The sequence below is a fragment of the Manihot esculenta genome, chromosome 4 (assembly GCF_001659605.2).
Source record: "Manihot esculenta cultivar AM560-2 chromosome 4, M.esculenta_v8, whole genome shotgun sequence".
Classification (NCBI taxonomy): domain Eukaryota; kingdom Viridiplantae; phylum Streptophyta; class Magnoliopsida; order Malpighiales; family Euphorbiaceae; genus Manihot; species Manihot esculenta.
Genome location: NC_035164.2, coordinates 14079615 through 14106806, shown reverse-complemented (window position 1 = coordinate 14106806; position 27192 = coordinate 14079615). Strand labels below are relative to the sequence as shown.

The window sequence follows — 27192 nt, the reverse complement described above, 5'->3', positions numbered from 1 at the left end:
GATCGCAATAATCTATTCAATGTTACAAATGTGTGTATTGTAAGCTGCAGATTACATTATGGACATTGGAGCATTGAGTGGAAATTGTGTGCATCGCTTTTAAGAATCTGCTAGGATATGGTAGATGCCTTATATCTGATGCAGTTGTATCATGACAAGTTTCTAATTGCTATAAAGTGACTTCTAATAAAAGTTTATATCCTTTTAAAATAAAATACTAGAGACATCAGCAATAAGGTATAGGAAAATTCTACGATAGCGACAATGAACTCGAAAAACATAATTGTTTTTGTGTTGTTTCTCATTAAAAAGAGGAATTTTATAAACATTATGATATAAGAGAAATGAAAAAAAGGAGAGCCATGATTAGATGAAATAGGCTAGAACATGTCAGTGACCAATCATCTTGTTCACTTTTTACTGTAACGATTGTTTGATATCGAAACATAGTCATAACCTTTGAGGGAAATAAATTTGGATTATCATAATACCAGATTGAAGGGTTTTAAAGAAAGATTAATTATTTATAGGATTATAGATAAAAATAAAGCCACAAAAGAAATCATTGAATTAGCTAAGATATAGGAGAACAATTTTCATAAAGGGACCATGAGTGAATTAGATCCTTAATATTGTCAAAACTTGTCTATAACTTAGGATAAAAGCATACAGAAGTACCTAAAATGAATAACTTGGAAAGCTTGTCAAAGAAACGGCAATTAGCATGCTAATAGGTGCAATTTATGATATAAAACAACACTTGAAAGGCAGTGTCACAGTCTAGATATAAAATGCAAGTTGGCATTTAAAGTTATAAAGTATAGACGAAGAGTCGCAACTACCCGAAATTCTCATTCACTAGCGGACTAAATGAAATAGTTGTTTGAAAAAAAAAAAGGATAATGGCATAAAAAAATCCAAAATTTTATTGCTTGGCACAATAAATTAGGATTTAAAAATATTTAGCGATTCTTTTCAAATTTGAATTGAAAGTGGGGAGCATCTGTCGGTAGCAAGCCACATTGTATTTTTTCATTACTTGACGGTGGACTCTATGCTACACCTTGAATAACCAAGGTGAGACATTAATTCTCGTCCTTCGCACAAAAAATTAGTCTTCTCGCTTCACTACCATTTTGGCCTCAAAAAAGGAGATATTGCCTTCGTTCTTTCTCCTAACTCTATTCACCTTTCGATCTTTAAACCTGAGATTCTTCACCAAATTCAGCTGTCGAAACCTGTAATTGGGTTCGTCACGTCGAATGGTGCTCATACAATTCCTAATCTCAGAACAATCATACTCGACTCTCCCGAGTTTGAATCGCTAATGATGAGTCTAGCTCACTGTGGAGAAATGGAAGGAGAAAAGGTTTACTAATTGGACCCTGTGACGATTCTCTATCCTCACGGACTACTGGTCGAGTTAATGGAGTGATTTTGACTCATCGAAATTTCACATATATGGTGGCTGCAAGTCATGCGGTTTACACGACTCGGATGGCAGCTGCAATTTCCTTTTTCCCATTGCCTCATTTTCATGTTTATGGTTTGTGTTATTTCGTGACTGCTTTAACTATAGGAGCGGCGGTGGTGTCCATGGTTAAATTTGATATGAAGGCAATGTTGACAGTAATTGAGGAGAGTAAGGTCACTCACGTAGCACAGACTGCACCGGCGGTGGTGCTGATGACTAAGGATCCTAGGTTGTTAGACGACTATGATTTGAGCTCTCTAGATATTGTAGCCTGCAGAGTTGCTTCGCTTAGGAAAAGCGTAGTTAAACTATTTCGGCAATAATTTCCAAATTTGACTTTCAGTTAGGTTCGTGAGACACCAAACTTGGATTTTTAGCATTAACCGGTGGTTAATTTCTCACATTGGTTATTCAATGTGTAGCGTATGATCCACCGTTAAGTAATAAAAAAATATATAAGGAACGTCACGTTAGCCACCGGCAAATGCTCCCCCACTTACATTTCAAATTTGAATTGAATCGCTAAATGTTTTTAAATTCTAAGTTATTGTAGCAAGTAAAATCTTTTTAATTAAAATGCAAAAAATCTTTAAAGGTTTAAATTTTTTATGCCATTATCCAAAAATATATTAATAAATAATGTGGTCACTCAATCCATTATTCCTTTCTCATTGTTGACACTTGGTATCTATGAAGTGTTGATTTGAGTTGAAAATTGTGTTTGTGGTTGAAGGAAGTTTAGGAAAGTTAAGATTGAGAGTTCACTGAATTGAAATTTTATCATTCACAGATGGAATGAGGACCAATATAAAGAGGAGACGGTGCCGAATTTTCGATAGGAAAAAACCTTTTGATTAAAATTTAAAATCCTCAAAGATTTGGAATATTTATGCCATTGTCCCTAAAAATATTACTAAACAAGACACTCATTCGCGATTCCGTTCTCACTATTGAAACATGACATAATGAAAATTGTACAAATATGGCATATACATAATAGATATGTGGGTTGTAATTAATATTGCATGAGAATAATTTTGTTTTGGTATAATTATTAAAAGCGTTGATCTGAGTTGAAAATTGTGTTTGTGATTGAATGAAGTTTGGGGGTTAAAGGTTGAGAGTTCATGGAAGTGAAATTTTATTATTCATAGATGGAATTAGAACCAGTTTAGAAAGGAGACTCTATAGTATTTTCAGTAGGAGAAAATGTCATGAAATACATGATAATAGTTGATTGAAAAAATAAGAGAAGCACCACCGAACCTGGCATCTCTATTTCGGTTAGTTAAATAACCTTATAGGGGTGTTGCAGTTAGTGGTATTAGAGCTAATGTTTAGGCCGTTCTAGGTATTAAGGAGAAGGAACAAGTATAAGCAAATGTTTATACGTTATAAGTTAAGGTCAGGATATAACTCTACTATAGGTTTTTGTAACTGGCTAAGAATGTTATTTGACATTCAACATGTATTAGAAGATTGGGGTGATAGTCTAAAATCGTGATCGCAATAATCTATTCAATGCTGCAAATGTGTGTATTGTAAGCTGCAGATTACATTATGTACATTGGAGCATTGATTGGAAAGTTTGTGCATCACTTTTAAGAATCTGCTAGGATATGGTAGATGCCTTATATCTGAAGTTGTTTCATGACAAGTTTCTAATTACTATGAAGTGACTTCTAATAAAAGTTTATATCCTTTTAAAATAAAATACTAGAGACATCAGCAATAAGGTATAGAAAAATTCTATGATAGCGATAATGTACTCGAAAAACATATTTGTTTTTTGTGTTGTTTGTAATTAAAAGGAGGAATTTTATATATATTATAATACAAGATAAATGAAAAAAAGGAGAGCCATGAGTAGGTGAAATAGGCTAGAACATGTCAGTGACCAATCTTCTTGTTCACTTTTTAGTGTAACGATTGTTTGATATCGAAACATAGTCATAACCTTTTAGGGAAATAAATTTGAATTATCATAATACAAAATCGAAGGGTTTTAAAGAAAGATTAATTAGCTAAACATTATGTAAATGTGGATTGAAGATACAAGAAGAGTACACACATAAAATAAGTGATAGTTATAAGATGGTAGGTATGATTAAGGAGTTAGTTTAGATAGTTATTGTTTATTAAAAGTTTAGTTGTTATCTATATTGGTGATATAGTTAGATTTTAAACGCTTTAATCGATACAAGTAATTATTATTGATGAGTTATATTGATATTTGTTTATATATAAATTTGTGTGTATATATATATATATATATATACATGTTTTGAATATTGATATCTAGTTTCTTAATAATATTGTGCAAAATATAGCTATGAAAATATAATTATTTATGTTTTCTTAGTTATTTACTGGATTCTAAATATAATGTGATAATGTGGTTGATTATTAGCTAGAATAAATTATGTTAGTATAAACTTTATGTTATTATCTATTGTTAAGAGCTACGTAGACCTGATCCTCTATTGGAGGTACGTAGGCAGCCTTCGGGTGCGGTCCAAAGATAATAAATGTTAAGACTTTAATTAGCAAATAGCAACGGTGTAAATTCAAGCTATATTAGTAGATTTTCACGTCGAATAAATTACTTAATGAAAATTTAATAAGTTTAGTATGACTAAAATAATTAGCATGCAAATAATAATATTTATAAGATTATAGATAAAAGTAAAGCCACAAAAGAAATCACTGAATTAGTTAAGATATGGGAGAGCAATTTTCATAAAGAGACCATGAGTGAATTAGACCCTTAATATTGCCAAAACTTGACTATAACTTAGAGTAGGAGCATACTGAAGTACCTAAAATGAATAACTTGGAGAGCTTGTAAAAAAAACGGCAATTGGCATGCCAATAGGTGTAATTTATGATATAAAACAACACTTGAAAGGCAGTATCACAGTCTAGATATAAAACGTAAGTTGGCATTAGAAATTAGAAGTTATAAGGCATAGACAAAGTGTCGTAGCTACCCCGAATCCTCATTCACTAGCAGACTAAATTAAATTGTTGCTTGAAGAAAAAAGGATAATGGCATAAAAAAATCCAAAATTTTATTTCTTGGCACAATGAATTAAGATTTAAAAATATTTGGCGATTCTTTCCAAATTTGAATTGAAAGTTTGGGAGCATCTATCGGTAGCAGGCCATATTGTATTTTTCTATTACTTGACGGTGGACTCTACGCTACACCTTGGATAACCAAGGTGAGATATTAATCCTTGGTTAGTTAAGTTAAAATTCTTAATTGGTGTAGAAAAACATAAAACGCTCTCTTCGATGCCGTCACTCTCTGTCGAATTTATTTTCCCGACTTCGTCCTTCGCACAAAAAATTAGACTTCTCGCTTCACCACCATTTTGTCTTCAGAAAAGTAGATATTGCCTTTGTTCTTTCTCCTAACTCTATTCACCTTTCGATTCTTTATTTCTGTATCTTCTCTCTCGGTGTCGTTAGGTCTCCTTAAGAATCAATTATCTTTAAACATGAGATTCTCCACCAAATTCAGCTGTCAATACCTGCAATTGTGTTCGTAACGTCGGATGCTGCTCGTATAATTCCTAATCTCAAAACAATTGTACTCGAGGGAAGGTTTACCGATTGGACCCTGCGATGATTCTCTATCCTTACGGACTACTGGTCGAGTTGATGGAGTGGTTTTGACTCATCGAAATTTCACATGTATAGTGGCTGTAAGTCATGAGGTTTACACGACCTGGATGGCAGCTGTAACTTCCTTTTGCCTTATTTTCATGTTTATGGTTTATGTTATTTCGTGAGGGCTTTAACTATGGGAGCGACGGTGGTGTCCATAGGTAAATTTGATATGAAGACAATGTTGACAGTAATTTAGGACCAAAGGTCACTCACGTAGCACAGACTGCACCGGCGGTGGTGCTGATGACTAAGGATCCTAGGTTGTGAGACGGCTATGATTTGAGCTCTCTAGATGTTGGAGACTATAGCGTTGCTTCGCTTAGGAAAAGCATAGTTGAATTGTTCCAGCAACAATTTCCAAATTTGACTTTAAGTCAGGTTAGTTAAACACCAAACTTGGATTTTTACCATTAACTTGCAGTTAATTTCTCACATTGGTTATTCAATGTGTAGCGTATGATCCACCGTTAAGTAATAAAAAAATACAGATGGAACGTTACTTTAGCCACCGGCAAATGCTCTCCCACTTACATTTCAAATTTGAATTGAATCGTTAAATGTTTTTAAATTCTAAGTTATTGTAGCAAGTAAAATCTTTTTAATTAAAATGCAAAAAATCTTTAAAGGTTTAAATTTTTTAAGCCATTATCCAAAAATATATTAATAAATAATGTGGTCACTCAATCTATTATTCCTTTCTCATTGTTGACACTTGGTATCTATGAAGTGTTGATTTGATTTGAAAATTGTGTTTGTGGTTGAAGGAAGTTTAGGAAAGTTAAGATTGAGAGTTTACTGAATTGAAATTTTATCATTCAAAGATGGAATGAGGACCAATATATAGAGGAGACGGTGCCGAATTTTCGATAGGAAAAAACCTTTGGATTAAAACTTAAAATCCTCAAAGATTTGGAATATTTATCCCATTGCTTCGAAAAAATATTACTAAACAAGACACACTCATTTGCGATTCCTTTCTCACTATTGAGACTTGACATATAGAAAATTGTACAAATATGGCATGTACATAATAGATATGTGGGTTGTAATTAATATTGCATGAGAAGAGTTTTATTTTGGTATAATTATTAGAAGAGTTTATCTGAGTTGAAAATTGTGTTTGTGATTGAATAACGTTTGGGGGTTAAAGGTTGAGAGTTCATTGAAGTGAAATTTTATAATTCATAGATGAAATTAGAACCAGTTTAGAAAGGAGACTCTAGAGTATTTTCGGTAGGAAAAAATATCATGAAATACATGATAATAGTTAATTGAAAAAATAAGAGAAGCACCACGAAACGTGACATCTCCATTTCGGTTAGTTAAATAACCTTATAGGAGTGTTGCAGTTAGTGGTATTAGAGCTAACGTTTAGGCCGTTCTAGGTATTAAGGAGAAGGAACAAGTATAAGCAAATGTATATACCTTATAAGTTAAGGTCAGGATATAACTCTACTATAGGTTTTTGTAAGTTGGCTAAGAATGTTATTTGACATTCAACATGTATTAGAAGATAAAAGTCGTGATCGCAATAATCTATTCAATGCTGCAAATGTGTGTATTGTAAACTGCAGATTACATTATGTACATTGGAGCATTGATTGGAAAGTTTGTGCATCACTTTTAAGAATCTGCTAGGATATGGTAGATGCCTTATATCTGATGCAGTTGTTTTATGACAAGTGTAACATCCTCTGGGCCCACAACAGTAGATATTGTCCGCTTTGGGTTCGAGGTCCTTGGCCCAGCCTTCCCCTCACAGTTTTATTTCTAAGGGCAAGCCCCAAGAGACCACAGTAGACGCGTTTTGAGGGGAAGGACGCTTGCGGTTCGGCGGCCGAACCTGGACTTCCCTCACTTATGCTTTCGGGGGCCTAAAAGCGCTCCCGAAGGCATGCATGCGGAGGCACGCTCGGCCCCTGAACGTGGCCTGGCCAGCCATTATAAAAGGGTCCCTTAGCCGAAAATGGACGAGCTTTTTCCCCATTTCCGGCCAAGGTGAGCTCTCCGCCGTCCCTCACCGATCTTGAGTTCTTTCCTTCCAATCCTACTCGTTTTTCATGAGTTTTTACTTTGTTTTGAAAATTTTCAAGCTTTGAGCAAAGTTTTGGAGCTTTGAAGTTCAAGGGAACTCAGCCCGTCCCATCTCCGAGTTAGGTCGTCTCTCTCTCTATCTCCACGAGGTAAGAGCCGATCTTAAGCTCATTGCATGTTTTAAGTAAGTTTTAAGTGGATCTATAGGGTAGAATGCATGTTTAGCTCATGATTAGGTTTATGGGTTTTATATGTATTTATGAACAATGTGAGTTGCTTGTTGTGTTGTAGTTGGGGTTTTTGATGGTTTGATGCCCCTAGAAACTTGTATGCTTGTTTGTGTATGTTTGGGAATGTTGTAGAATAGGTTTATGCATGATTGGGTAGTTTTGGAGGCAAATGTGCATAGAAGAGCTGAGTTTCTGCCACTAAGGGAGAAACCAGGTTCGGCCGCCGAACATGCTTGTAGAGGCAGCCTTCGGCTGCCGAAGCTTGCCCCCGAAAGGAGACTTTCGTCTCTGTCTGGGAGTTTCGGCCGCCGAAAGTGCCGCCGAACATGCATGAGTTTCGCCTCTGTCTGGGAGTTTCGGCCGCCGAAGGTGCCGCCGAACCTGCCTGACTTTCGGCTCTGGAGGGACTTTCGGCCGCCGAACCTGCCGCCGAAAGTGCCCTGTCCAGCCCTCTCTTGCATGTTTTTCTATGATTGTTTCATGATGTTTTAGGGGGTTTTTGGGGAGTAGTTTAGAGTTATGTTCATGTTTGTTTGGTCCCTCATTTGAGTCCACCTGTGTAGGTTCGGACCCGAGGAACCGAGGACCCCAGCAGTGAGTCAGCTGCTCTAGTGTCTGGTCAGAGCTACCCAGAGGTGAGTGGAATAACTCATTATGTTTTAAAGCAAATAATGGACTTTTTAGCATGTTTCACGCATCATGAATGCCATGAGATGTACTAGGTTGTTTGCATTAGAATTCACGAATATGTTGCATTGCATACTTTATTGTTGATTGATGTGGATGAACGTTGGATGATCCAAAGCCCTCGATCTATGATATGACGATGTGATATGTACAGTACGGAATGTAAGACCAGTGGGACCCATTCTACGTTCGCTGGCACCATGTAAGGGAAAGACCAGGACCCATTCTACGTTCTGGCACAGTTGGACTGTTATGTTATGCTATGTTATGTAAGAGAAAGACCAGGACCCATTCTACGTTCTGGCATAGTTGGACTGTTATGTTATGCTATGTTATGTAAGAGAAAGACCAGGACCCATTCTACGTTCTGGCACAGTTGGACTATGTAGAGGGCTATTGGTGACAAGTTCATCCTTGATGTGATTAGCTGTGATGTGATGCATTCCATGATGCCATATGATTTAAATGTTTTTATTATTCTGCTCACTGGGCTCTAGTAGCTCACCCCTCTCCCATTTTCCCAGGAGTGCAGGTACAGGGTAGACCAGGAGATCCGTAAGAGTAATGAAGTCATGTGTATGTAATAGATAGTGTGGACATGATAAATGTATTAATGTTATGTAAAAGTACAGTTTTAGTCATGTAATGGCTTTGAGGATTAGAGGTTGTGCTTGACTATATGTATGAGATATCCCTTTTAATACATGATCTTAGATATTTTATGATGATTATGCAAACCAACTCAACTTATGACGTATCGCCCATTGGGGCATTGATGAGATCCCACAGAGGGGGTCATGATTATGATTATGTTTATGTACAGTGCATGCATAGGTTGAGTTAGGTGTATGAACAAAAGAAAAGTTTTAAATTTTTATGTATTTTCTTGATCATGTATGGGATTAAACAGGTTTTCAGGTTGCATGTTAGGCTTGCTACGGGTCTCGGCGGCCTTAAGCCGACCTGGATCCTAGCGCCGGTAGCGGTCCGATTTTCGGGTCGTTACAACAAGTTTCTAATTACTATGAAGTGACTTCTAATAAAAGTTTCTATCCTTTTAAAATAAAATACTAGAGACATCAGCAATAAGGTATAGAAAAATTCTATGATAGCGACAATGTACTCGAAAAACATATTTGTTTTTTGTGTTGTTTGTAATTAAAAGGAGGCATTTTATATATATTATAATACAAGAGAAATGAAAAAAAGGAGAGCCACGAGTGGGTGAAATAGGCTAGAACGTGTCAGTGACCAATCTTCTTGTTCACTTTTTAGCGTAACGATTGTTTGATATCGAAACAAAGTCATAACCTTTTAGGGAAATAAATTTGAATTATCATAATACAAAATCGAAGGGTTGTAAAGAAAGATTAATTAGCTAAACATTATGTAAAAGTGGATTGAAGATACAAGAAGAATACACACATAAATAAGTGATAGTTATAAGATGGTAGGTATGATTAAGGGGTTAGTTTAGATAGTTATTGTTTATTAAAAGTTTATCTGTTATATTGGTGATATAATTAGATTTTAAACGCTTTAATCGGTACAAGTAATTATTATTGATGAGTTATATTGATATTTGTTTATATATAAATTTGTGTGTATATATATATATACATGTTTTGAATATTGATATCTAGTTTCTTAATAATATTGTGCAAAATATAGCTATGAAAATATAATTATTTATGTTTCCTTGGTTATTTACTTGATTCTAGATATAATGTGATAATGTGGTTGATTATTAGCTAGAATAAATTATGTTAGTATAAACTTTATGTTATTATCTATTGTTAAGAGCTACGTAGACCTGATCCTCTATTGGAGGTACATAGGCAGCCTTCGGGTGCGGTCCAAAGATAATAAATGTTAAGACTTTAATTAGCAAATAGCAGCGATGTATATTCAAGCCATATTAATAGATTTTCACGTCGAATAAATTACTTAATGAAAATTTAATAAGTTTAGTATGACTAAAATAATTAGCATGCAAATAATAATATTTATAAGATTATAGATAAAAGTAAAGCCACAAAAGAAATCACTGAATTAGCTAAGATATAGGAGAGCAATTTTCATAAAGAGACCATGAGTGAATTAGACCCTTAATATTGCCAAAACTTGACTATAACATAGAGTAGGAGCATACTGAAGTACCTAAAATGAATAACTTGGAAAGCTTGTCAAAAAAACGGCAATTGGCATGCCAATAGGAGTAATTTATGATATAAAACAACACTTGAAAGGCAGTGTCACAGTCTAGATATAAAACGTAAGTTGGCATTAGAAGTTATAAGGCATAGACGAAGTGTCGCAGCTACCCCAAATCCTCATTCACTAGCAGACTAAATTAAATTGTTGCTTGAAGAAAAAAGGATAATGGCATAAAAAATCCAAAATTTTATTTCTTGGCACAATGAATTAAGATTTAAAAATATTTGGCGATTCTTTCCAAATTTGAATTGAAAGTGGGGGAGCATCTATCGGTAGCAGGCCATATTGTATTTTTTTATTACTTGACGGTGGACTCTACGCTACACCTTGGATAACCAAGGTGAGATATTAATCCTTGGTTAGTTAAGTTAAAATTCTTAATTGGTGTAGAAAAACATAAAACGCTCTCTTCGATGCCGTCACTCTCTGTCGAATTTATTTTCCCGACTTCGTCCTTCGCACAAAAAATTAGACTTCTCGCTTCACCACCATTTTGGCTTTAGAAAAGTAGATATTGCCTTTGTTCTTTCTCCTAACTCTATTCACCTTTCGATTCTTTATTTCTGTATCTTCTCTCTCGGTGTCGTTAGGTCTCCTTAAGAATCAATTATCTTTAAACATGAGATTCTCCACCAAATTCAGCTGTCAATACCTGCAATTGTGTTCGTAACGTCGAATGCTGCTCGTATAATTCCTAATCTCAAAACAATCGTACTCGAGGGAAGGTTTACCGATTGGACCCTGCAATGTCTCTATCCTCACGGACTACTGGTCGAGTTGATGGAGTGGTTTTGACTCATCGAAATTTCACATGTATAGTGGCTGTAAGTCATGAGGTTTACACGACCTAGATGGCAGCTGCAACTTCCTTTTGCCTTATTTTCATGTTTATGGTTTATGTTATTTCGTGAGGGCTTTAACTATGGGAGCGACGGTGGTGTCCATAGGTAAATTTGATATGAAGACAATGTTGACAGTAATTTAGGAGCGAAAGGTCACTCACGTAGCACAGACTGCACCGGCGGTGGTGCTGATGACTAAGGATCCTAGGTTGTGAGACGGCTATGATTTGAGCTCTCTAAATGTTGGAGACTATAGCGTTGCTTCGCTTAGGAAAAGCATAGTTGAATTGTTCCGGCAACAATTTCCAAATTTGACTTTAAGTCAGGTTAGTTAAACACCAAACTTGGATTTTTACCATTAACTTGCAGTTAATTTCTCACATTGGTTATTCAATGTGTAGCGTATGATCCACCGTTAAATAATAAAAAAATACAGATGGAACGTTACTTTAGCCACCTGCAAATGCTCTCCCACTTACATTTCAAATTTGAATTGAATTGCTAAATGTTTTTAAATTCTAAGATATTGTAACAAGTAACATCATTTTAATTAAAATGCAAAAAATCTTTAAAAGTTTAAATTTTTTATGCCATTATCCAAAAATATATTAATAAATAATGTGGTCACTCAATCCATTATTCCTTTCTCATTGTTGACACTTGGTATCTATGAAGTGTTGATTTGATTTGAAAATTGTGTTTGTGGTTGAAGAAAGTTTAGGAAAGTTAAGATTGAGAGTTCACTGAATTGAAATTTTATCATTTACAGATGGAATGAGGACCAATATATAGAGGAGACGGTGCCAAATTTTCGATAGGAAAAAACCTTTGGATTAAAACTTAAAATCCTCAAAGATTTGGAATATTTATCCCATTGCTCCGAAAAAATATTACTAAACAAGACACACTCATTCGCGATTCCTTTCTCACTATTGAGACTTGACATATAGAAAATTGTACAAATATGGCATGTACATAATAGATATGTGAGAAGAGTTTATTTTGGTATAATTATTAGAAAGGGCATTATGGAGCAAGCTGAATTCAAACAGGCGCGGTCATAATGATCCTTGGTGTTTACCCCCTCGACAGTTGGGGCAATAACTGCCGAGAAGGTAAAGGGGCAATTGATGACCGCTGGGTTTCTCCACCCCGGTCAAAGGCCAAGCCCGCGATAAATTAAATTAAATTAAATTTTTTATAATATTAATAAATTCTTACATTATTTTAAATTAAAGAAAATAGTGAATAAATAGAATGTTAATATATAATAATATAAGTTTTTAGTTGCTATAAATAGATATGCAAATTATAGTTTCATATTAAAAGTTAATTAAGAATTGATATATTAATAGATTTAGTTTATTAAATTTATAAATACTAATTAAAAGTATACATATTTTGTTTATTAATATATAGAATGAGGATTTATTCAGATTGGAAAAAAAAGTAAATAATTGACTTTTTAATCAATATTATATGTAAATCTTTATTTAAATAGTAATTTTAAAATATTAAGTTGTTTCTTAGAATTTTATTTAAAATAATAATAAAATAAAACTTAATTATAAATAGAATTAAGTATTTTAAGTCTATATAAATTTTAAAATATTTTAAGTATAAAAATTAAAATAATTAATTAAAATTAAATAATTAATTAAATTTAATCCTGCATATTAATAGAATACTTCATATATAGAATTTATCAATTAATTATTATATACAATTTAATTTTAAGTATAATTTTAATAAATTCTCATTTAAATAGGTTTATACCTACTTTGCTTTGAGATAGATATTTTAAATGGAAAATGTTCTATTTATAAATATTAAAATGTAAACTTCGATTTAATTTTTTAAATCATTGAATAAAAATTAATTATAATAAAATAGAATTCCTAAACGTGGAATTAAAATTCATATTTAATTATAGAATGAAATAATAAAGTGTATTTCAAATAAATTTAACATAAATACAAAATAATTAAAATTAATTTTTGATTAAATAAAATTTAAATATAAATAATTTGATAAAATATAATTAATTTAAATAGAAAATCAACCTAATATTAAATTAAATTTTTTTAAGAATATTAATAAATTCTTATGTTATTTTTGAATCAATCAAAATAGTTATTGTCCTTTTTTTTTCTGCTTTTATATAGTATAAATTGTTAGCTGTAAGTTATAATTTTTTATTTAAAATTAATTTATAAATATTAAAATAAAATATCTTTTAATATAATTATCATACTATAATTTGTTTTAAAAAATATAAGCTTCCATTTAATTTTTCAAACTATTAAATAACAAATAATTATAATAAAATAAAAGTCCTAAAAAATAAATTAAAATTCATATTTAATTATAAAAGAAAACAATAAAGTGTATTTCAAATAAATTTAACATAAATATAAAATAATTAAAATTAATCTTTAACAAATTATAATTTAAATATAAATTACTTTAATCGGTTAAAATTTTATTTTGTAAATTTATATTTTTTAATAACTAATTAATAATTTTTAACTATTAAATTATTTTTTAGAATTTAATTTAAAATAATAATAAAATAAAACTTAAATATAAATAGAATAAAAATTATAGAATAGATAGATATAGATTATAGAATTACTAAATAGATAGATAGATGTAGATTATAGATATTATATGTATACTCTCTCTCCCGCTATGGGGTTTCATTTTTCTCTTGTAAATACAAGGTTCTTTAATGATTGTTATGACAGATCTAATCATTATCATTTTTCTATTCTCTATATTTCTCTTTTGTCCCTCTCTCTTTTCATCATTTTTAAATCCTAATTTTCATCTTTTTTTTTAAATTTTATTTTTTTCTTTTTTCGGCATGGCTCAACCACCAAGTGCTAATGATTTGATCATACAGCTTACAGCCCAATTAGATCAGGTGGAATTACAAGGGAGGGTCCTTATTGGTGAGGGATATGACAATACTAATGTAGGGCAACACGGAGAATGGAGATTTTGCGTAGTGGGTCGTCTCTTTTCTGATAGGGCTGTTAACTTTGATGCTTTCCAACATACAATGGCCATTGCTTGGAGACCTGATCCTGGGATGTTTGTCAAAGAACTGGACAATAATGTTTTCATTTTTTAGTTTTTCCATGCCTACGGCATTACAAATGTAATACCCGGCTAGACTCCGGTATCGGAATCCCTACCGTCCGGTGGGATCTCGGATGTCGGAGGCCCCTAGAAGGGTAAAATGATGTTTTTCTGAAATGTTTTCATGTATTTCATGTTTTTAAGTATGAAAATTTAATGAGTTTTTGCATGAGAATTCTTTGGAGGAAAACCCAGGTTCGGCCGCCGAACTCCGAAGTTCGGCCGCCGAACATGCATGCTTTCGGAGGGACTTTAGGCGCCCGAAAGTTTTGTGTGAGGGAAATGCAGGTTCGGCCGCCGAACTCCAAGTTCGGCCGCCGAACCTTGCATGCATGCGGAGGCACTTTCGGCCCCCGAACGTGGCCTGGCCAGCCACCTATAAAAGGGGCACTTAGCCGAAATGGGAGAGTTTTCTCCCATTTTCGACCTCAGCGAGCTTCCGACCTCCCTCTCCCAAATCTTGTGTTTTTCCTTCAATCCCCACCATTTTCTTTGAGTTTTAAGGTTCCACAAAAGTTTTTGAGTGTTTTTAAGCAAGTTTGGAGCTTGGAAGTCTTGGAGCTAAATCCCTCCATTTTCCGAGCTAGGGTCGTTCTTCCTCTAGATCTTCAAGAGGTAAGCTTCGATCTATGCTTCTTTTATGTTTTAAGAAAGTTTTATGCAAGTTGATGGGGTAGAATGCATGTTTAGGTTATGTGTATGTTTATGGGTATAATGTATGCTTTGATGAACAATGTATGTTGATGTTTGTGTGTTTGAAGTGTTGTAGATGGGGTATATTATAGTTTGAGACCCCTAGGTGTGATGTATGATGTGTATGCATGTGTAGAAACAAGTTTATGCATGTTTTGAGGTGTTTTGGAGGCTGTGGACACAAGGGAGCCAAGTTTCTGCCCTTCGGCAGAAACTCAGGTTCGGCCGCCGAAGTGACTTTCGGCCGCCGAACCCCCTTGTGGAGGCAGTTTCGGCTGCCGAAGCCTGCCCCCGAAACTCAAGTTTCGTCTCTGTCTGGGAGGTTCGGCCGCCGAAAGTGCCGCCGAACCTGCATGACTTTCGGCTGCAGAGGGACTTTCGGCCGCCGAACCTGCCGCCGAAAGTGCCCTGTTTAGCCGTTTCTTGCATGATTTCATGTGATGTTTTCAGGATGTTTTAGGGGGTCTTTGGGGAGTATTTTGGAGTCATGTTCATGTATGTTTGGTGCCTCATTTGAGTCCACCTGTGTAGGTTCGGACCCGAGGAACCGAGACCCCCGGTTGTGAGATAGTCGTTCAGAGTTCGTTGTTAAAGCTTCAGTTACCAGGTGAGTGGAACAACCCCTTAAGCTTTAAAGTAAACGAATAAATGAATGAATCATAAAGCATTGCCCATGCATCATTATGCCATGCAATATCAGGTTGTTTGCATTAGAATTCACGAATATGTTGCATTGCATACTTTGTTGTTGATGTGGATGAATGTTGAATGATCCATTAGCCCTTGTATGTCATGATAGCCTATGTGAGTCCAGGTGTGCCTGCTACGGCTCTACGCCCCTGGCACTATGACAGATTATGGAAGTCCGGGTGTGCCTGCTACGGCTCTACGCCCCCGGCATGTATAAGTAAGAAAGATTGGGGCTAAATGGTGACAAGTTCATCCTTGCTGTGAAATGTTTGTGTTATGGCGCATACATGAAAGCATGAATAAGAAAAAGAAAGAAAAAGTTAAATGATGATAATAATAATAATAAAATGAATAATAATGTACCTAAAAATGGAGGAATTAAAACAAATGTTTTTAGTTTCTGCTCACTGGGCTCTAGTAGCTCACCCCACTCCCTTTATCCCCAGAGTTGCAGGTACAGGGTAGATCGAGAAGTCGGCTAGAGTGAAGTCAAGTCCTGTATGTTGTAATAGATAGTAGTGGACATGAACATGATGTAATGAGTATTTATGACCATGTACTGTAATGAATGATTTGATGATGTATTGAGGATTATAGTAGTGCTTGACCTAGAGGTGTGTGAATCCCCATTATGTACAGAATGTTTAATGAGTAATGATGTTAATGACTATGATTATCCAAGCTGTTATGTATGATGATGATACCCCATTGGAGTATATGATGAGGACTCCAGTGTGGGGTTTATGTATGATGTTGTGCATGCACAGGTTTCGCTTGGATAAGAGAAAAGAAAATTTTTACAGATCATGTATATGTTGTTTTGTGTGGGATTCCACAAGTTTACAGGAGGTATGTAGGCTTGCTACGGGTCCCGGCGGCCTTAAGCCGATCTGGATCCTAGCGCCGGTAACGGGTCGGATTTCCGGGTCGTTACAGAGTGGTATCAGAGCCCTAGGTTCATATGGTCGGACCTAGAGTGTCGGGCTCATAGATGTTCTAGAAGGTCAAGCACACTAGGAAAATCATGTCCACTAGGATAGGATGTAGAGTCCTGTCTATATGATGATATGATATGCCATGATGATATGCATGTGCATAAATGCTATGATGTGATGCTATGTATGTGATGAGGGTTCATGTGTTTCCACATGAACCATATGATGCTAATGATTGCTTATGCTATGTGTTGTTTTTCAGAGGATAGAATGAGAGGAACTCGTCGATCTGCACGATTGACTGGAGTGCCACCTCAGGACGAGGGCGCTGATGCCCGTCCTTCAGCTTTGCCTAGGGCAATGTCCAGTAGGTCCAACAGAGACAGAGTAGCTAGAGACCCTAGAAGGTCTTTGGATCTGGGTAGAAGCGGATCAGTAAGAGGAACAGTGCAGGGAGGAATGTCTGAGGATATGGAAGTAGATCAGAGGAGGGATGGCAATCTCGGTGTGAGCATGCCAGAAGAGGGCATGGGAGAATCAGAAGGAGGCACTCAGGCCTCGAGTTATGTCCAGCCACATCACTACCCACCCTATTCACACCATCCAGGGTATTCGATGGGAGGTACATCGGATTACCCCAGTTTTAGCCCTTATCCTCCACATATGCCATACCCACCTTACTACCCACCATACTCTCAGTACCCCACGTACCCACCTCCACCTCCCTATACCAGTACAGCAAACCCTACCCCAGGGGATGTTGCACCTCCACCACCACCAGTACCTACTGTCCCGGAAACACAAGTACCCAAACCTACCTCATCTGGAGGGAGCAAGGTCAAGATGACCGATTACATGAAGTTGGGTGCTCCTCAGTACAGAGCAGGTGATGACCCATTTGAGTATCTGAGCAGGGTCAAGACTATTACAGATGAGATAGGGGCTGATGACAGTAGAGCCATTCAGATGGCTGGGTTCACACTAGAGTGCAAGAAGGCACGTAGTTGGTTTAAGAACTATGTGAACCCGAGAGCGGACAGTATGTCTTGGGAGGAGTTCGCAAATGAGTTTGCAGGATGGGCTTTCCCTGAGAGCTCTAGAGAGCAGAAGATGATAGAATTCGAACAGTTGAGGCAGACTGATCAGATGAGTGTGGAGGAGTACACAGACAGGTTCCTGGAGTTGTTGCCATATGCTGGGCTGAATTTGGACACAGATCAAAAGAAGTCAAGGAGATATATTATGAGGCTGCACTCCAGGTATTCCTCTTTGGTACAGTCAGCAGAGAGGGAAAGTTTCCACGCCATAGTGGATATGGCTAGGAGAATGGAGGCTAGTGCTATCGTTGAGGGGAAGGTAAAACAGTCAGTGGCGCAGCCTTCTGGTTCCAAGACCCCAGGTGGGGAAAGGTTAGACTCTTCTTCTCTGAGTACAGCAGTTGCAGGCAGTAAGAAGTGGGACAGAGGCCACAGAAAATCTAAGAAGAATAAGTTCTGGAACAAGATCAAGTCAGGTCTGGGTTTAGGCAGTGGCTCAAGCTCTGGCGCAGAGGTTACAGCATGTATGAGATGTGGGAGACCACACAAGGGAGTATGTCTGGCAGGGACAAACACATGTTTCAGGTGCGGACAGGCGGGTCACTTGGCTCGAGATTGTCCTAGAGCAGCCTTTGCAGCACCGTCTCAGCAGACAGCCTCCGACAGTGTGGTGCAGCCAGTAGCTCCAGCCGCAACACAGGCCAGTGGCAGAGGCAGGGGGAGAGGGTCAGCCTCTTCATCAGCAGGATACAGAGGTGAAGGTCCATCAGCTCCGGCACGGATCTTCACTATGACTCAGCAGGAGGCCAGCACATCCAACACTGTGGTGGCAGGTAATCTCATCATTGGTTGTTCTGATGTGTATGCCTTAATGGACCCGGGTGCATCTCATTCTTTTATTGCTCCGAGAGTCGTGGAGAGGGTAGGATTGATGGTCTCTGGGTTAGAGTGTCCCCTATGGGTCAGTGGACCCAAGTGTGACCCGTCAGTGGCAGAGGCAGTCTGCCAATGTAGTCCAGTTTTCATAGAGGGAAGATGCCTTTCCGCCGACCTCGTGGTTCTAGATTTGACAGATTTTGACGTCATTCTAGGGATGGATTGGTTATCGACCCATGGTGCTACCTTGGACTGTAGAGACAAGGTAGTCAGATTCAGAGATCAGGATGGGTCAGAGGTCGTCTTCAGAGGAGACAAGAGGGGTACACCTAGAGGTCTGATCTCAGCTCTTCAGGCTCGTAGGTTGCTTAAGAGGGGATGTCAGGGGTTTCTAGCTCATGTGAGGGAGTTAGATAGTCATGTCAGAGAGCCCGCCTCATTGCCTGTGGTGAGTGAGTTCTTAGATGTTTTCCCAGACGAGCTGCCAGGGTTACCACCTGCTAGGGAGATAGAGTTCGAGATTGAGTTAATGCCTGGTACCAGACCGATCTCTATCCCTCCCTACAGGATGGCACCAGCTGAATTGAAAGAACTGAAGGAACAGTTGCAAGAGCTGGTAGATAAGGGTTTCATCCGACCGAGTACTTCACCTTGGGGTGCTCCGGTTTTGTTTGTGAGGAAGAAGGATGGATCCCTCAGACTTTGTATCGACTACAGACAGTTGAACAAGGTCACTACCAAGAACAAATACCCTTTGCCGAGGATCGACGATCTATTCGACCAGCTAGCAGGAGCAGGTTGTTTCTCCAAAATAGATCTGAGATCAGGGTACCATCAGTTGAGGATAAGGAATGAAGATGTACCGAAGACGGCTTTCAGGACCAGGTATGGCCACTATGAGTTCCTTGTGATGCCGTTTGGGTTGACCAACGCCCCTGCAGCATTCATGGACCTCATGAACAGAATATTCAGTCAGTATCTGGATCACTTCGTTATTGTCTTCATAGATGATATCTTAGTGTATTCCAGAAATGCAAAGGAGCATGCCCATCACCTGAGGACAGTTTTGCAGACCTTGAGAGAGCATGGCTTGTATGCCAAGTTCTCCAAGTGTGAGTTTTGGCTTAGGAGCATTTCATTCTTGGGGCACATTGTGTTAGAACAGGGTATTGAAGTAGACCCCAAGAAGGTAGAGGCTGTAGCTAACTGGCCTAGACCCACCACAGTGACCGAGATCAAGAGTTTTCTGGGTTTAGCAGGTTACTACAGGAGGTTCGTTCAGGACTTCTCAAGGATTGCTGCTCCTATGACCAAACTGACAAAGAAGAATCAAAAGTTCTTATGGACCGATCAGTGTGAGGAAAGCTTTGAGGAGCTTAAGAGGAGGTTGACTTCAGCACCGGTGTTAGCTCTGCCAAAAAGTGATGATGACTTCTCAGTATATTGTGATGCGTCCCGTGTGGGACTGGGTTGTGTGCTAATGCAAAATGAGAGGGTGATCGCTTATGCTTCTAGGCAGCTGAAAAAGCATGAGCTGAATTACCCCACACACGATCTTGAGATGGCAGCAGTCATCTTTGCACTCAAGATGTGGAGGCATTACCTCTATGGGGTAAAATGTGAGATCTTCACAGATCATAAGAGCCTGCAGTACATCCTGAGTCAGAGAGAACTGAACATGAGGCAGAGGAGATGGGTAGAGCTGTTGAGTGACTATGATTGCAAGATTCAGTACCATCCGGGTAAGGCGAATGTTGTGGCAGACGCCCTAAGCCGAAAATCACTCGGCAGTCTATCCCACATTTCAGCAGAGAGGAGGCCGGTGGTGAAGGAGTTCCACAGACTTATGAGTGAAGGATTACAGTTGGAGTTGTCTGGCACAGGTGCCTTAGTGGCTCAGATGAGAGTGACACCCGTGTTTCTGGAGCAGGTAGCTCAGAAACAGCATGAGGACCCAGAGTTGGTCAGGATAGCCAGAACGGTTCAGTCAGGCCAGAGTAATGAGTTCAAGTTTGATGATAAGGGGATCCTCCGCTACGAGAACAGATTATGTGTGCCAGATGACATTGGTCTGAAGGGAGATATTATGGGGGAAGCCCATAATACCAGGTATAGTGTTCACCCTGGAGCCACCAAAATGTATCAGGATCTGAAGAGAGTGTATTGGTGGCCAGCTATGAAGAAGGACGTGGCACTGTTCGTGTCAGCCTGTGATGTGTGTCAGAGGGTGAAACTAGAGCATCAGAAGCCGGCTGGAATGTTGAATCCACTACCGATTCCAGAGTGGAAATGGGAGAATATAGCTATGGACTTCGTAGTGGGGCTACCGGCGACGTCCAACAGATTGGACTCCATATGGGTGATTGTGGACAGACTCACCAAATCTGCTCACTTCATCCCTGTCAGGAGTGGTTACTCTGTGGACAAGTTGGCGCAGGTGTACGTGGATGAGATTGTCAGACTGCATGGGGTCCCGGTATCTATAGTGTCAGATAGAGGGCCCCAGTTCACCTCCAGGTTTTGGCGGAGTCTGCAGAACGCTATGGGTACCAGATTAGACTTCAGTACTGCCTTCCACCCGCAGACAGACGGACAGTCAGAGAGGACCATCCAGACAATAGAGGATATGCTCAGAATGTGTGTGCTAGATTTTGGCGGTTCTTGGAGGCAGCATCTACCTTTGGTGGAGTTTGCCTACAATAACAGCTATCATGCTAGCATAGGGATGGCTCCATATGAAGCTTTGTATGGGAGGAAGTGTCGATCACCTATCTGCTGGGAGGAAGTAGGAGAGAGGACTCTTGCGGGTCCGGAGTTAGTAGAGCTTACCAGCAGGGTGGTACCCATAATCAGAGAGAGGATCAAGACTGCTGCTAGTCGGCAGAAGAGTTATGCAGATATCCGCAGAAGACAGCTAGAGTTTCAGGAGGGGGATTTGGTTTTGCTCAAGGTGTCTCCTATGAAAGGAGTGGTTCGGTTCGGGAAGAAGGGTAAGTTAGCTCCACGGTACATCAGTCCTTTCGAGGTGCTTCAGAGGGTCGGTAATGTGTCGTACAAGCTAGACTTGCCTTCTTCGATGGAGAGAATCCATCCGGTTTTCCATGTTTCTCTGTTACGGAAGTACGTGTCAGATCCGAGCAAGGTTCTTAGTGAGCCTGATGTAGAGATCCAAGAGGATCTCACCTATGTAGAACAGCCAGTGCGGATCCTAGACACTCAGATCAGAAAGCTGAGGAACAAGGAAATCCCGATGGTGAAAGTCCTTTGGAACCACCACAATATTGAAGAATGCACCTGGGAGACACGGGAGTCCATGCTCCAGCAATACCCCCATCTGTTTTGAGGTGAGTGTTAGTTGTTCTATGTGTTGCATGTATGATATATTGTATGCTATGTTGTATGTTATGATTGATGCCATGCTTTGTATGTTAGTTGAGGAACATTCGGGGACGAATGTTCTTAAGGGGGGGAGAATGTAATACCCGGCTAGACTCCGGTATCGGAATCCCTACCGTCCGGTGGGATCTCGGATGTCGGAGGCCCCTAGAAGGGTAAAATGATGTTTTTCTGAAATGTTTTCATGTATTTCATGTTTTTAAGTATGAAAATTTAATGAGTTTTTGCATGAGAATTCTTTGGAGGAAAACCCAGGTTCGGCCGCCGAACTCCGAAGTTCGGCCGCCGAACTCCGAAGTTCGGCCGCCGAACATGCATGCTTTCGGAGGGACTTTAGGCGCCCGAAATTTTTGTGTGAGGGAAATGCAGGTTCGGCCGCCGAACTCCAAGTTCGGCCGCCGAACCTTGCATGCATGCGGAGGCACTTTCGGCCCCCGAACGTGGCCTGGCCAGCCACCTATAAAAGGGGCACTTAGCCGAAATGGGAGAGTTTTCTCCCATTTTCGACCTCAGCGAGCTTCCGACCTCCCTCTCCCAAATCTTGTGTTTTTCCTTCAATCCCCACCATTTTCTTTGAGTTTTAAGGTTCCACAAAAGTTTTTGAGTGTTTTTAAGCAAGTTTGGAGCTTGGAAGTCTTGGAGCTAAATCCCTCCATTTTCCGAGCTAGGGTCGTTCTTCCTCTAGATCTTCAAGAGGTAAGCTTCGATCTATGCTTCTTTTATGTTTTATGAAAGTTTTATGCAAGTTGATGGGGTAGAATGCATGTTTAGGTTATGTGTATGTTTATGGGTATAATGTATGCTTTGATGAACAATGTATGTTGATGTTTGTGTGTTTGAAGTGTTGTAGATGGGGTATATTATAGTTTGAGACCCCTAGGTGTGATGATGATGTGTATGCATCAGTAGAAACAAGTTTATGCATGTTTTGAAGTGTTTTGGAGGCTGTGGACACAATGGAGCCAAGTTTCTGCCCTTCGGCAGAAACTCAGGTTCGGACCTCCGAACAGAATATTCAGCCGCCTGAACCACTTGTTAGGCAGTTTCATGCCGATATCCTGTGTAGAAACTCAAGGAGCATCCATCACTGGGAGGTTTTGCCGCCTTGAGAGTGCAGGAATGCATGACTTTCGGCTGCAGAGTGGACTTAGGGCATTTCATTCTTGGGGCACATTGTGTTAGAACAGGTATTGAAGTAGACCCCAAGAAGGTAGAGGCTGTAGCTAACTGGCCTAGACCCACCACAGTGACCGAGATCAAGAGTTTTCTGGGTTTAGCAGGTTACTACAGGAGGTTCGTTCAGGACTTCTCAAGGATTGCTGCTCCTATGACCAAACTGACAAAGAAGAATCAGAAGTTCTTATGGACCGATCAGTGTGAGGAAAGCTTTGAGGAGCTTAAGAGGAGGTTGACTTCAGCACCGGTGTTAGCTCTGCCAAAAAGTGATGATGACTTCTCAGTATATTGTGATGCGTCCCGTGTGGGACTGGGTTGTGTGCTAATGCAAAATGAGAGGGTGATCGCTTATGCTTCTAGGCAGCTGAAAAAGCATGAGCTGAATTACCCCACACACGATCTTGAGATGGCAGCAGTCATCTTTGCACTCAAGATGTGGAGGCATTACCTCTATGGGGTAAAATGTGAGATCTTCACAGATCATAAGAGCCTGCAGTACATCCTGAGTCAGAGAGAACTGAACATGAGGCAGAGGAGATGGGTAGAGCTGTTGAGTGACTATGATTGCAAGATTCAGTACCATCCGGGTAAGGCGAATGTTGTGGCAGACGCCCTAAGCCGGAAATCACTCGGCAGTCTATCCCACATTTCAGCAGAGAGGAGGCCGGTGGTGAAGGAGTTCCACAGACTTATGAGTGAAGGATTACAGTTGGAGTTGTCTGGCACAGGTGCCTTAGTGGCTCAGATGAGAGTGACACCCGTGTTTCTGGAGCAGGTAGCTCAGAAACAGCATGAGGACCCAGAGTTGGTCAGGATAGCCAGAACGGTTCAGTCAGGCCAGAGTAATGAGTTCAAGTTTGATGATAAGGGGATCCTCCGCTACGGGAACAGATTATGTGTGCCAGATGACATTGGTCTGAAGGGAGATATTATGGGGGAAGCCCATAATACCAGGTATAGTGTTCACCCTGGAGCCACCAAAATGTATCAGGATCTGAAGAGAGTGTATTGGTGGCCAGCTATGAAGAAGGACGTGGCACTGTTCGTGTCAGCCTGCGATGTGTGTCAGAGGGTGAAACTAGAGCATCAGAAGCCGGCTGGAATGTTGAATCCACTACCGATTCCAGAGTGGAAATGGGAGAATATAGCTATGGACTTCGTAGTGGGGCTACCGGCGACGTCCAACAGATTGGACTCCATATGGGTGATTGTGGACAGACTCACCAAATCTGCTCACTTCATCCCTGTCAGGAGTGGTTACTCTGTGGACAAGTTGGCGCAGGTGTACGTGGATGAGATTGTCAGACTGCATGGGGTCCCGGTATCTATAGTGTCAGATAGAGGGCCCCAGTTCACCTCCAGGTTTTGGCGGAGTCTGCAGAACGCTATGGGTACCAGATTAGACTTCAGTACTGCCTTCCACCCGCAGACAGACGGACAGTCAGAGAGGACCATCCAGACAATAGAGGATATGCTCAGAATGTGTGTGCTAGATTTTGGCGGTTCTTGGAGGCAGCATCTACCTTTGGTGGAGTTTGCCTACAATAACAGCTATCATGCTAGCATAGGGATGGCTCCATATGAAGCTTTGTATGGGAGGAAGTGTCGATCACCTATCTGCTGGGAGGAAGTAGGAGAGAGGACTCTTGCGGGTCCGGAGTTAGTAGAGCTTACCAGCAGGGTGGTACCCATAATCAGAGAGAGGATCAAGACTGCTGCTAGTCGGCAGAAGAGTTATGCAGATATCCGCAGAAGACAGCTAGAGTTTCAGGAGGGGGATTTGGTTTTGCTCAAGGTGTCTCCTATGAAAGGAGTGGTTCGGTTCGGGAAGAAGGGTAAGTTAGCTCCACGGTACATCAGTCCTTTCGAGGTGCTTCAGAGGGTCGGTAATGTGTCGTACAAGCTAGACTTGCCTTCTTCGATGGAGAGAATCCATCCGGTTTTCCATGTTTCTCTGTTACGGAAGTACGTGTCAGATCCGAGCAAGGTTCTTAGTGAGCCTGATGTAGAGATCCAAGAGGATCTCACCTATGTAGAACAGCCAGTGCGGATCCTAGACACTCAGATCAGAAAGCTGAGGAACAAGGAAATCCCGATGGTGAAAGTCCTTTGGAACCACCACAATATTGAAGAATGCACCTGGGAGACACGGGAGTCCATGCTCCAGCAATACCCCCATCTGTTTTGAGGTGAGTGTTAGTTGTTCTATGTGTTGCATGTATGATATATTGTATGCTATGTTGTATGTTATGATTGATGCCATGCTTTGTATGTTAGTTGAGGAACATTCGGGGACGAATGTTCTTAAGGGGGGGAGAATGTAATACCCGGCTAGACTCCGGTATCGGAATCCCTACCGTCCGGTGGGATCTCGGATGTCGGAGGCCCCTAGAAGGGTAAAATGATGTTTTTCTGAAATGTTTTCATGTATTTCATGTTTTTAAGTATGAAAATTTAATGAGTTTTTGCATGAGAATTCTTTGGAGGAAAACCCAGGTTCGGCCGCCGAACTCCGAAGTTCGGCCGCCGAACATGCATGCTTTCGGAGGGACTTTAGGCGCCCGAAAGTTTTGTGTGAGGGAAATGCAGGTTCGGCCGCCGAACTCCAAGTTCGGCCGCCGAACCTTGCATGCATGCGGAGGCACTTTCGGCCCCCGAACGTGGCCTGGCCAGCCACCTATAAAAGGGGCACTTAGCCGAAATGGGAGAGTTTTCTCCCATTTTCGACCTCAGCGAGCTTCCGACCTCCCTCTCCCAAATCTTGTGTTTTTCCTTCAATCCCCACCATTTTCTTTGAGTTTTAAGGTTCCACAAAAGTTTTTGAGTGTTTTTAAGCAAGTTTGGAGCTTGGAAGTCTTGGAGCTAAATCCCTCCATTTTCCGAGCTAGGGTCGTTCTTCCTCTAGATCTTCAAGAGGTAAGCTTCGATCTATGCTTCTTTTATGTTTTATGAAAGTTTTATGCAAGTTGATGGGGTAGAATGCATGTTTAGGTTATGTGTATGTTTATGGGTATAATGTATGCTTTGATGAACAATGTATGTTGATGTTTGTGTGTTTGAAGTGTTGTAGATGGGGTATATTATAGTTTGAGACCCCTAGGTGTGATGTATGATGTGTATGCATGTGTAGAAACAAGTTTATGCATGTTTTGAGGTGTTTTGGAGGCTGTGGACACAAGGGAGCCAAGTTTCTGCCCTTCGGCAGAAACTCAGGTTCGGCCGCCGAAGTGACTTTCGGCCGCCGAACCCCCTTGTGGAGGCAGTTTCGGCTGCCGAAGCCTGCCCCCGAAACTCAAGTTTCGTCTCTGTCTGGGAGGTTCGGCCGCCGAAAGTGCCGCCGAACCTGCATGACTTTCGGCTGCAGAGGGACTTTCGGCCGCCGAACCTGCCGCCGAAAGTGCCCTGTTTAGCCGTTTCTTGCATGATTTCATGTGATGTTTTCAGGATGTTTTAGGGGGTCTTTGGGGAGTATTTTGGAGTCATGTTCATGTATGTTTGGTGCCTCATTTGAGTCCACCTGTGTAGGTTCGGACCCGAGGAACCGAGACCCCCGGTTGTGAGATAGTCGTTCAGAGTTCGTTGTTAAAGCTTCAGTTACCAGGTGAGTGGAACAACCCCTTAAGCTTTAAAGTAAACGAATAAATGAATGAATCATAAAGCATTGCCCATGCATCATTATGCCATGCAATATCAGGTTGTTTGCATTAGAATTCACGAATATGTTGCATTGCATACTTTGTTGTTGATGTGGATGAATGTTGAATGATCCATTAGCCCTTGTATGTCATGATAGCCTATGTGAGTCCAGGTGTGCCTGCTACGGCTCTACGCCCCTGGCACTATGACAGATTATGGAAGTCCGGGTGTGCCTGCTACGGCTCTACGCCCCCGGCATGTATAAGTAAGAAAGATTGGGGCTAAATGGTGACAAGTTCATCCTTGCTGTGAAATGTTTGTGTTATGGCGCATACATGAAAGCATGAATAAGAAAAAGAAAGAAAAAGTTAAATGATGATAATAATAATAATAAAATGAATAATAATGTACCTAAAAATGGAGGAATTAAAACAAATGTTTTTAGTTTCT

The 27192-nt window shown here is 39.7% G+C and overlaps 1 long non-coding RNA gene across 8 annotated transcripts in view; it reads left to right on the top strand.

The window, feature by feature from the left end:
• LOC122723552 overlaps window positions 1-27192 on the top strand; it is a 46622-nt gene that overhangs the window by 3598 nt on the left and 15832 nt on the right. Inside the window, exon 4 of one of the 8 annotated variants that reach the window (XR_006350499.1) lies at window positions 15528-15551. The exons of 2 other annotated variants lie outside the window; for them this stretch is intronic. This is a non-coding gene — a long non-coding RNA (uncharacterized LOC122723552). Of the gene's footprint in view, window positions 1-5970; window positions 5993-7976; window positions 8039-8624; window positions 8666-12211; window positions 12237-14064; window positions 14313-15527; window positions 15552-27192 lie in introns of those variants that run through there. 5 more of the 8 variants (XR_006350494.1, XR_006350498.1, XR_006350496.1 and 2 more) reach the window with 5 other exon arrangements.